This window comes from Monodelphis domestica, chromosome 8 (assembly GCF_027887165.1).
Source record: "Monodelphis domestica isolate mMonDom1 chromosome 8, mMonDom1.pri, whole genome shotgun sequence".
Classification (NCBI taxonomy): Eukaryota; Metazoa; Chordata; class Mammalia; order Didelphimorphia; family Didelphidae; genus Monodelphis; species Monodelphis domestica.
The window spans coordinates 215,817,209-215,827,386 of NC_077234.1; the positions used below are offsets into that span (position 1 = coordinate 215,817,209).

A 10,178-nucleotide genomic window follows, 5' to 3' on the forward strand; every position below is an offset into this window, starting at 1 on the left:
ATTCATTATCTGATATTGAATTGTTTTGAGATTGGGTCATAAGTATAATGGACAAGTTCTGTTTGTTGTTATGAATACTATGTAGAGCAGTTAAAGCTTGAGACTGGACTAAGACTTTTAGGACACCGCTATTGGAATTATCCATAAAGTTTTTCTTCTCAGTAATTATATAACATCAAAAACTTTGCAATATACCTATGACCCCGGGGCCTTTGAGAAGCACCACTGGATTAGGACAATTAAATGGAAGGCCCTAGGCAGGCAGCTGACAGCTGACAGACTTTTTCTGAAGGCTGACTAAAAATGAAGGAGGAGGGAGAAATTGATCCACACATTTCCACTTAGCAAGATTCCACAGAGAGTAGAAGGCTCAAAAGAATTTTTCATCTGATACCACCAGCATGTTACTATCTTTCATTTCAAGCACATATGTCACAGACTTGGGGAATGACCAGATTTACTGACAGATCAGCACATGGGAGGCCCCAGAAAATAATAACACTAACATTAAGCAATTCTATCAAAAGTTTATTCTAATCTTTCTCACTGTTTCCCATTGTGTGGGCCCCAGTAGGTATTCTCCAGTTTTGTTCTCCCAAGTTGCACTTTTATCCTCAGCCCCACTGATTATATGCACAAATTCACTGCCCATCAATCATATCATTCAGTTCCTGTAAAAGATAATTTAATTAAGCAACTTCAGTTTATATTCACTATTTTATACCTTTTATATTTGTATATAACTGTATATTCTTTGCATGTAATCCTATTAGATAATCAATATTTTAGTGATAAGTTGTAAGTAATAACCCAAATTATTAATTGACTAATAATTATATATCAGAATCATCAATCAGTAATCATATTGGGAGTAAAATAAAAGAAAATCCTATGAAATGTCTTGGGAGTTATGTGGATGCCTTCAGCACATTATGACCTTGGCTTTTGCCATCTTTGGAATTGATGATTACTTTATAAAGTAATGTATTCTATATATTATTCTGTATATATTCTATATAGAATCTTTATTCCATAGAATAAAGATAAGAAAAAAATTTGACTTACTTGAAGAAAGAAACCTCCTAAAAGATAAAAACTTTGGTTGATTTTTCTGAGAAGAAATATTAAAAAGATGATTCCTCTCTTTAAGTGGTGGTGGTGGGGTCTGTGTAATCTGACTCCATGTATACCAGTTGATCCATCAGCTCTAGGTCTTTAGCCAAACTAGGACAATACTGGAACTTGACATTTTTCCATTTATAACCTTCTAGAATAAACTGTCAATATGATTAAGATGTCTTCCTAGGATTTATTTTTTGTTTTTACACTCCACTGGTATTTCTGCAGCTCACAGTTTTTAGCATTTTTCTCAAAAATCAAATATTTCAAGTATCAACAAAGAACCTCAGAAGTTACCAAGGCCAACATGTGGCTTGTCACTTAGCCCCAAATGCCTAGCTCTTACTGTTCTTCTGCCTTGGAACCAACACTTAGTATGGTTAATCACAAGGGTTAAAACAAAAAGAATTCTACTCACCTTTGGACAAAGATGTGATGAACTAAATATGCCCAACATGACACAGATATGTACCTTTCCACAACATACCTACCTAAAAAGTGACAATCCAGCTTTTGTTTGAATAACTCCACTAAGGAGGAATCAATTGCTATTTTGGGCAGTTCATTTTGCTATTAAATGATTCTAATCATGAGTAATCTTTTCCTCACATTAGACCCAAACCTGCTTTAATGCAACCTCATTGTCTATCTATACTTTCTATTGTGGTATTCCTTCCCATTCCAATTAGCATTTCATTCTTCCTGAACTTCTCCTCAGTTTCCAGAAGATGGCATCATTCATTTCCTTTTCTAAGTATACCAGGGCAGCTAATACTATTTCCCTTTTAGGGCCATTTTGAACTTTTAAGTTGACTTTTCTAGTACTGGCCTACATGCCAATAATTCCTTTTAAAATTTATCATAATAATAATGAGTAGAATAGTTTCAGAAAAACCTGAGAAGATCTACATAAATTAATGAAGAATGAAGTAAGCAGAACCAGGCAATCGTTGTATGGAATAATAGTAATATTGTAGTGGTATATAATTGTAAAAAATTTGTCTACTCTGATAAACAGTGATCTAAGAGAATACTAAAGAATTCAGATTGAAAATACTATTCACCTCCAGAGAGAACCTGATGAACTCTGACTACAAATATATTTTCCCACTTTATATTTTTCTTGCTCTTTTTTGTAACATGATTAATATGGAAATATGTTTTGCATCATTTCATATGTAGAGGTGAGATGTTGCTTGCCTTCCCAATGGATAAGGTGGGAATGAGGGAAAGAGTTTGGAACTCAAATACTTTTGAAAAAGTGATTGTATATATGCATATATATATTTGAAAAAGTATATAGCTATAATGAAAACCTAGCATTATATAAAAGGGCTCCTCTAGAAGTTTCCTCAATAAATAAATAACTAAAAAAGTAAAAAAAATATACATATATACACATAATAGTATATGTATGTAAGTATATATATACATATATATATATATATACATATATATATATATATATATATATATATATATATATATATATATATATATATACTAGATTTGTTGGATCCACAGACCCAGTCAAACTTCTCTGAGACTCTTGCCTTACAATCTACCTCAGACTCAGGAAAACATTTTTTTTTTTACATTAAGGACACAGTCTTCTGGTGGTCTCATCCAGTTTGTGATCCCTGGATCATACCTGGTAGAATGAAATGTGGCTTGGTCTTCTTGGCACAAACAACAGTTCCACCACAGAAACTTTTACCTAGACAGCCAATAGTTGCTTCCTGGTCTGCCAAGAAGCATCATTCAGATTAGCATCTAGGGAGTCTATAGCTGCTAATCAGGAAGAAAATTTTGAATTGAGTCTGTGAAAGAGGGAACAGTTTTGCCTCCTTTTCCCCTGTCCAGTCTCAAGAGTGCTTGTGCAAGGCAATGGAAGTTGGCCCAAACAGGAACAAAGGTGACTGTTCTATGAGCACCGTTTTTAAGAGTATTTAAGTAACACATATGCTATATATTTTTAAATTTTTATTTAATTGATTAATTAAGAAAAATTTTCCATGGTTACATGATTCGTGTTCTTTCTCTCCCCTCCTCCCACTCCCTTCTTGTAGCCAATGCACAATTCCACTGGGTTTTAGGTGTGTCCTAACACATATGCTATGTTAAAATAAAGTTCTGATTATATTTCATCCATTCTTAATAGCTAAAATTTATACAAATGAATTCTTTTGCCCAGAGTTATGAGGTGGAGACTGAAACCAGGAGGATCAGGATGATAGCAGACCTTCCAAATCATGAAACCATGAAGCTGTCCTTTGTGACCCGATAGAAGAGTATTCCAGAGGCCTTTTTGTAACAAGACCAATTATAGTAAAACAAAATTAAGTTCTAAGGGGCAGCTAGAGTCAGGCCTACAAATGGGAGGTCCTAGGTTCAAATCTGGTCTCATACTTCTTAGCTGTGTGACCCTGGGCAAGTCACCTAACCCTCATTGCCTAGCCCTCACTGCTCTCCTCTCTTTGATCAATACACAACATTGATTCTAAGATGGAAGGTAAGTGTTTTTAAAAAATATTAAGCTCTAAGTTGGCATTTCTCCTTTTCTGAAGTCTTCCTAGTCTCCTCAGGGAATGATAGATTTCAAAGAAGTATGCCAAACCATCCAGGAATCAGCTGTTCCATGAACTTCTTAACAAGTATAGTATAACCTAGATAATAAAAGCTAGCACAAATAGCCTAGATACAAAATATTCTCTCATGGGAGGTAGATCTCCAAAATTCAACCCATCATCAATTGTTAGTGATAAGTTTCAAAACTAATTAAGTTAGCTTTGATCTGAGAAACTACCAACAGTTTTTAAATACTTAGTAGCTGTATGGTGTAACTAGTTCTGCTATAGCAACATTAACACCACATAACAGATAAACCTATATGGTTCATTACCTTATCTAGAATTTCACTGGGAAATACCAGTATTTTGCTCTTTGCAGTTAAATCTAAGAGATAAATTCAGTTTCACTCCCTACAAATAATCTAAAGCTCTAAGGCTTCCTCCACCTCATAGAATATTTATTCACGTCTTTGCTACATGAATAGAACAAAATTTATTTCAAAGCATGTGTAGAACAAAGAAGTGTTTAGCAATCCTACAACCCTTAAGCCAATAGTGAATAGTGTTCACCCCTTGTTATATTGAGCGTCATTTTCTTCTTTCTTTCATGATCCCTTCCTCTATTCTTCTTTTCCTAAATTAGAGAATCACCCCATTCTCTACAAGACAAACACAGCAATAATCGGTAAATTCAGTCCTACATGCACTGAAGTCCTGTTTGCCATATTAGAATCTATTCCCCATTTCTCTTCTTTCTCCTAGGATTGTGATTCCTATAACTTCAGGAGCTTTTTGCCATGGCACTGGAACAACACTACAATAATTCAGTGAGTCTTTGAGCTAAAAAGTCTCTAAGTAAGCACTTGTTAACCCCCAAACTTTTACTTGGTACTTTTTTTCCTTTAGCCCCTAGCATCTCAGAGTATGGAATGCTTCTTTAAGCCTCTCCATGATGCAAGCTTAGCATGTGGCATCATGCATTCTGCCCCCCCCCCCCACTTTCACAAAAGGGTAAAGAAAAGGAGATGGCTCAAGGAGAGTCTCCTTGGATTTCTCACATATTCTCACTACACCTCCTTCACAAGTTTCCCAAGTCTGGTTTTGCCTACACAGGAATGTAAACACACACAAACATTCAGGAAAGATTGTAAGCACTACAGTTGTTAAAAACAAATAGCTTGAAAGATCCCATGGAAGTTTCTCTGGGGGAAAATAAGAATAAGTGCTCTTTTATTTAATTAGCAGTTATTCAGTTTTAGAAGAGCAGTTTGCATTACTATTTTTAATCATCTAAAGAGTCTATCCATATGGATATAACAGTGTATTCAGTGAGAGAGCCCTTAATAAAATTCTTTAACTACCAAAATAGTTGTGCAGAAAACTAATCTCTATAGATTGATCCTATCATATACCTGACTACCATTCTGTTTCTGGGAAAGAATGTGGCTTGAGGAAAGCTTGCCCTATTTCCAATGAATAATATCTACTATCTGAAAATTTTAAAAGGATGCTTTGATTCTTTATATCAAAGGCAAAATGTAAAAAAAAAAATCAAAAAATTGTTTTCTATTTGTTGTCCATATTTTCAATAAAAACATTACCAATGATAAAATTGAATCAGAATTAAAGAGGTGATTCACTACTTTACCAAATGGCTTAGATGAAAGAACATGCTGATTTTGTAAAATTGGGGTGTATGGGGTGCTCAGGGAGGGGTAATATCTCTGGTATGGAGGGCTTGTCGTGCCCTCCTAGGGCAGCTCTCCAGCCACTGACCCTTACCTGACACCCAGCTCTCACTTGTGGCTCCTAGTAGCTGCTAGCATGCGGCAGTGGCCACACCCCGGGCAACGGCTTCGACAGGCCGGCTAAACCTTGTGAGGGTAGCCATCGGGTTGATGTCGACCCCTGGTGAACTAGGGCTTTGCTCACCCAGCATGTGAAGACGGCTTCAGAGGAACAGGCGGAAGAAACCAACAAGAAGGTTCAACGGCTGACAAGGCGATGCAGCAAGGCACTGTGGAGTGTTTAGGGCGTGATGGAGCACAAAAGACAACACAGCCATCCAATGCAGCTGAGGAAGTCTCCAGGTGTAAAGACTTTTCGTGCCAATGGACCCAGGCTTCCAATGCCGAGAGAGTGGGATTGTCTCTGTGCATCGAGTTTTCCACTTAAATCTTCATGCACAAGTGTCTTTGTGCACAAAAACGCACAAAGACAATCGTCATCCTCGGTTCGAGAGACAACCAACATAACACTCTGGTAACATTGGAATACTTAAACTAAAGGGATTCTGCACTCTATTGCAAATATGAATAGCATGGAAATGGGTTTTGAACAATGATACATGTATAACCCAGAGGAATTGCTTGTCGGCTTCGGGGGGAGATGGGGGGAATTATGAATCATGTAACCATAGAAAAATATTCTAAATAAATAAATAAACTAAAGGGATCTGATATAGCTAAATATGATGGTTAGGCTAATCCATTATTTTGGGTAATTTTGTGTTAATATAAAGTGAACATATTTCAGATGGCTGTCAAAGGTGAAACTTGACAAAAGGGTTAATAGAGGAAAATCTCCTCTAAGATAGTATTAGTTAGCAGTGTTATGGTGCTTGTTAATAAATGGACCACTTCAGCCATTCTGCTTTTTTTTGGAACTATGCCCAAAGGGCTTTAAAAGACTGCCTACTCTTTGATCCAGTTATAGCACTGCTGGGTTGTTCCCTAAAGAGATCATAAGGAAAAAGACATGTACAAGAATATTCATAGCTGCACTCTTTGTGGCAGCAAAAAATTGGAAAATGAGGGGATGTCCTTCATTGGGGAATGGCTGAACAAATGATGAAATACTATTGTGCTCAAAGGAATAACAAACTGGAGGAATTCTATGTGAACTGGAATGACCTCCAGGAATTGATGTAGAGTGAAAGGAGAACAATATACACAGAGACTATGTACACTGTGGTAGAATCATATGTAATGGACTTCTCTGCTAGCAGCAATGCAATGATCCAGGACAATTCTGAGGGTCTTATGAGAAAGAATGCTGTTCACATTTAGAGGAAGAACTGTGGGAATAGATACACAGAAGAAAAAGAACTGCTCACTCACAAGGGTCAATGGGGATATGATTGGGGATAGAGACTCTAAATGATCAAACTAGTGCAAATATCAATGGTATGGAAATGGGTTTTGATCAATGAAACATGCAAAACCCAGAAGAATTGCATGTTGGCTATGGGAGGGGGATTGGAGGAGGGCTAGGAAAGAATGTAAGTCTTGTAACCATGGAAAATATTCTAAATTAATTAATTAAATAAAATTTTTAAAAAATAAAATAAATTGATCACTGATTTACCTCCATTAATACCAAAGATCCCAAGAGGATATTCATTTTATAGGTTTTGGGAAGCACAAAACAAAGAACAGAACAGAGGAGATAATAACATGGGCTTGAGAATGTATGATTGGTTAACAGAGATGAAGTTCAGGGAATAACATGATTGGTTGGAAGTTTGGTAATCATGCCTAGCAAGGACCAACGCCATATAAGACTAACAAGTGTCCATTATTTAAGTCCAGGTGCTAGGTCAAAAGGTAACAGACCAGTCCTTTTTGGACAGCAAACCAGACATCTTTGAAGGACAGCTTGGCAATGTAAAGATATCAGGCAGGTCTTCTTTTATATTTACTCACATTCCCCAAGGTCACTTAAATTCCTTGAGGCAAGAAAAACCAGATTTTTAAACTTAACCCATTATTAGTCAGCTGAACTCAAAGTTCAGAGAAAGAATCATGATTTAAACAGATACAGAACAAAATAATTAATTATAAAGAGAATCATTAAGAAAACGAGATAGGATCAGTCTTACTCTTCTCAGAATCAATGTGGGATAGGAATATAGATCCAGATCAAAACCATAATAGAAAGATAAGAAAGAAAGGAGAAATTAAAAAAGACAAAAAGAACTGGGTTGTAGTGAAAATGAATGGAGAATAGAGAAAAAGAAAGAAGTAAAAGAAGAGAGTGGAGAAAGATATATATAAGGAGTGGGAAACAGATAAGAGAAGAGGACAAAGTAAGAATAGCAGAGAATGCTGAAGGGTAGAAAAGGAAAGAAGATAACAATAAAATAAAGAGTTTGGGGCTAGGGAAATGAAAGAATCATAGAATATGAGTGTTGGAAGGAAGTCAGAGTTCTTCTAGACCAGGAGTTCTTAAACTTTGACCCTGTGGGCAGTTTGGTGAAATCTAAGGACTGCTTCTCAGAATTATATTCCTAAATGCAAAAATGAAATAAATACCTTGAATTTATAAAATACAACATATAGGATTTTAAAAGAAAAAGAAATATATTAGAATGTAGTTATCTGATTTTTAAAAAATGGATATTCAGGTTATAGAACCTCTGACCTAGTCCACCACAGGCCCCAAGAATACCCTTTAAACTCACATCTGTATGGAACAAGAAGGCTGATTCTGGGATAAAAGTTCTAGAAATTGTATCATTGAAAAGAACACCTATTTTCAAGGCAGAGGAAATGAGTTCTCAACCTACCTCTGATGCTTGCTATCAGTTAGGAAAGTTACTAAACCTCCCCCAACCTCAGACTCCTCATTTATAAAATGGAAACATTAGGATCCCTTTCCAGTCTTTATCTATGATATTATGATCCTATGACTGAAAGAAGCAGAAAGACTAAAAGAAAATCCCCCAAAATATGAAACATGAAACTATCCTGATAGAAAACTTTATTCTACAGCTAGACAGAAAATATATATAGAGGTGATGACAGGGCATCTTTGTACTTTGTCACCATGCCAAAATGCTTTCCTTATTCACCTCTGACTTTTAGAAGAACCCATAGTTTTCTGTAATATTCAGATTATGGACTATGTCCTTACCAGTCACTCCAGCCCCTGGTGCCCCTCTTCTCTAATGTAACTTTTTATCTACTCTGCATTTATCTTGTATGGGCTGATTTTTAAATGCTGTCTCTCCATTAGAATGTTAAGATGGGAACTATTTTTGCTTTTAATTTGTATCCTCAGCACTTAGCAGAGGGCCTGGCCCATAAAAAACTCTTAAAAGAAATGTTTATTGATTGGTTCTTTAAATTCAACTGACTGTTTGTTGATTGCTTCTTTCTCCAATTCATTTATTGTCCAATTTTATTTCTAGCATGGCATGTATCCAGATGCAGACTTACTTACTTAAAATGAATTCCTGGACTTGCAATGATCTCTTTGTTCCTCTATCCTTTCTGTTTCTTCCTTCTGTGGAGGCAAAATAGATAGAATTGTACTTTCAAATACTCACTTTAGTTGCATGTATGATACTGTGACATCTTTCCCCAATTCAATATTGCCTTTGATGATCCTTCTAACCTCATGCACTTTTATTAAAATGTAGAGACACACAGTATGCTTTGCCCTGGGCCCAACATAGGCCCTGATGAACTTCTACAATTGTTCCATTTCATGCAATTCCCCTTTCCTGGAACATCCTCCTTGTTCCCCACCACCAATTCAAATGTTATTGATTGTTCAACATCCAGTTCATTTCCTGCCTTTCCATGAAACCTTTCTTGAACATCCTGCTTATGTCATATTTTTCTTTTCCAACAGACGACATTGTCTGTAGCATTTGTTTGCCATTTATTATTTGCTGCCCACTGCTGTAAATTATGTTTTGTGCTTGCCTCATATTTGCAGATAGGCTGTAAGTATCAACAGTGAGAGTAGAAGGACCACAAAAGTTTGGCTGTGTACTTTGCAGTTTTATCTCTCATTCACTTTACACCTATTTTCATACTCTGCTGTGTATTTAACTTAATTTTGATGTTGACGACATCTTATATCTCATATGTAATTTCTTATTCCTTATTCAATCTATTCTTTTTCAAAAGACTGAAAATTTGTCAGTAGGCTTGTCTCTTAAAGATTCAGTTCAGACCCCAAAATGATAACACTACATAAGAATGAATATTAATTGAGATTTTTCTTTCTGACTTTAACTTCATCTATGAAGGATAATCTCTTGAGCAAATTACTGAACCTCCTCCTTCCTTCTGTCATAATTCAAATAGCATTTGAAGGTGGACAAAAAAAGTCTCTGCCCTCAAGGAGCTTATATTTTATTGGCTTAGGATAAAAAATGAAGTTTAAATATCTTATTAGTCAATAATCATGTATGACCTGTGATTATATTGACCCTATGATCACTAATATATCTTAACATGTATATTAGATTTTAAATATAAATGTTATTAAATATAAACAACATTAAATATGCTGTTTATTATATTAAGTGTGTTAAGATATAATGTATAACATATAATATTCAATAAAATATACATAAATATTAATGAATATAATAGATGTCTTTAATATATTATATATAAAGATATTACATTAGATTTTATTTTGATATGTTAAGATATAATCATATAAATATGTTAAGACATATTAAATATTATA

General features: G+C 35.3%; 1 long non-coding RNA gene across 1 annotated transcript; it reads right to left on the reverse strand.

The window, feature by feature from the left end:
* Positions 1 to 515: 515 nt before the first annotated feature.
* Positions 516 to 8,976, reverse strand: LOC103105799 (uncharacterized). The gene is made up of 2 exons (XR_471185.3): positions 8,913 to 8,976; positions 516 to 671 (listed from the first exon to the last, which is right to left on the reverse strand). It is a non-coding gene; the product is annotated as an uncharacterized LOC103105799 (long non-coding RNA).
* Positions 8,977 to 10,178: the final 1,202 nt, after the last annotated feature.